The sequence below is a fragment of the Wasmannia auropunctata genome, unplaced genomic scaffold, assembly GCF_000956235.1.
Source record: "Wasmannia auropunctata unplaced genomic scaffold, wasmannia.A_1.0 LD336106.1, whole genome shotgun sequence".
Lineage (NCBI taxonomy): Eukaryota > Metazoa > Arthropoda > Insecta > Hymenoptera > Formicidae > Wasmannia > Wasmannia auropunctata.
This window is the reverse complement of record NW_012026784.1, coordinates 9,781,222-9,783,458: the sequence shown is the minus strand read 5'-3', so window position 1 is coordinate 9,783,458 and position 2,237 is coordinate 9,781,222.

Below are 2,237 nucleotides of genomic sequence, written 5' to 3'. Positions count from 1 at the left end.
AAATCACAATAAAATTTTTCAAAAGCATTTTATAACTTACAAGTAAATATACCTTTTCGTGACAAATTTAATAAAATTTGGTACACTTCTAGAGTAGCCAAAAATAATAAACACGTTTTTTTTATATATGTAATGGTGCAGATTTAAGGGTGTAAATTATCCTTTATAGTGATAAACACGAGTATTTAATTTTTTGCATTTTAATTTATTGTATTAGTTACTTATAATACTTACTTTTTGTCGCCCTTTGCCAAACTCTGAAATAATCGATGAGGAGGTGGCGAGAGTCTGTCCCCAGACCTGTGTGAAGTTAGCCTCCCAATATTAAAAAATCTAAAATTTTCTTGTGGCAAACGTTTGCTCATCGTTTGCCCACCAATACCCCGTTTGAATTTTTGTTTGCCCCCCTCTAGTTTGAAAGTTATACGCAAATCAATTTTTGGGGGGCCAACTTTACACTAGCCCCCCAATATTAAAAAGTCCAAAATTTTCTTGTGGCATACGTTTGCCCATCGTTTGCCCACCAATGCCCCGTTTGAATTTTTGTTTGTTCCCCTCTAGTTCGAAAGTTATACGCAAATCAATTTTGCGGGGGCCAACTTCACACTAGCCCCCCAATATTAAAAAATTCAAAATTTTCTTGTGGCATACGTTTGCCCATCGTTTGCCCACAAATGCTCCGTTTGAATTTTTGTTTGCCCCCCTCTGATTCGAAAGTTATACGCAAATCAATTTGAGAGAAAGTGTGAAGTTGGCCCCCGCAAAATTGATTTGTATAACTTTCGAACTAGAGGGGGGCAAACAAAAATTCAAACGGGACATTGGTGGGCAAACGATGGGCAAACGTATGCCACAAGAAAATTTTGGATTTTTTAATATTGAGGGGCTAGTGTGAAGTTGGCCCCCCAAAAATTGATTTGCGTATAACTTTTAAACTAGAAGGGGGCAAACAAAAATTTAAACGGAGCATTGGTGGGCAAACGATAAGCAAACGTATGCCACGAAAAAATTTTAGATTTTTTAATATTGGGAAGCTAACTTCACACAACAAGTTCTTCAAGGACATCTTATGGATGTCCACAGGATATCTGTTTGCCGTCTGGGTTCCAGCTTCAGAGATCAGGGCCTTCAAGGATTGCTGCGCCTGCCGCTGCAACCGCGGCGCTTACCGGTGCCACCAGCCAGGCACCCCGGAATGGAGGTTTATCCTGATCGAGTTATCCCCGGTGCGATTCACTAGGCCGCCTAGAGAGCTGCTCAGTCCCTGGGACCAACGCTGCAGGAGGCTCACCTCGTTCCACCATTCTTCAAGCCGCTATTGGTTCCCTCGCCCGGCAGTTGTCGAGACGTAGCGGGGCAAACTATCGCGCCTGCACTGGTGCACCGAGGAATACAGTGCGCACAACAGGCACAGGACCAAACCACCTCATCAGACAGCGAGTGGGAGTCTTCGCAAAAGACAAAGTTCCAGGGGACGCAAACTTCGGCAGAACCCACGACCGAGGTGGAACGCGAAGCACCGGGGCCCTCCGATTGTCAGCTTGCGCAGCCACCAGAATCCGGCCACATCGAAGGGGACTCAGACGCGAGCAGCATTCGGTCTCCGCCGGGAATACCGCCGCCCGTCTCTGAGACTAGCGGCCGAGGACAAGTTCCGCTGGGGGCCCATTCATCACACCAGGACTCGACCGCGGATCTCTTGGCGTGAGCGGAGGCGGTAGCCTTTTAAAAATACCGATCAACGACCCTTTTCAGGGCCACCACAAATATAACAAACGGCCTTTCTAAGGGCCCACTGAGTTAGGCACAATCGGCCCTTTTCAGGGCCCCATTACTCAAAAACATAAAAAATTATTTTTTTGATATCTGTAGGCCAGGACCCTGATACTCTCTCTCTCTCTCTCTCTCTCTCTCTCTCTCTCTCGTAACACACAAGTTTGCGAAATTGAGTTTGATGTTATCTAACATTTCGCCAATCGTATTTCGCAAGGCTGAAATTGTATTTTTTGTGAAGATTAACATAAAATGTCAAGAGATAATGATTGCTCATGAGAAACGTGATGAATTTTAGTTTCACTAATTGATACTTCATCGTCAAATCGTTCAAATGTGTTTCAATTTAATTTTAATTTAATGAACAAATCTGCACGTGCGGCCGAACTGAATAAGTGGCTAAACGAGTAAACAAGTGACTTTCCGGTAAATGGTACCTCTGTATACATTTTTAATTCAGCGGG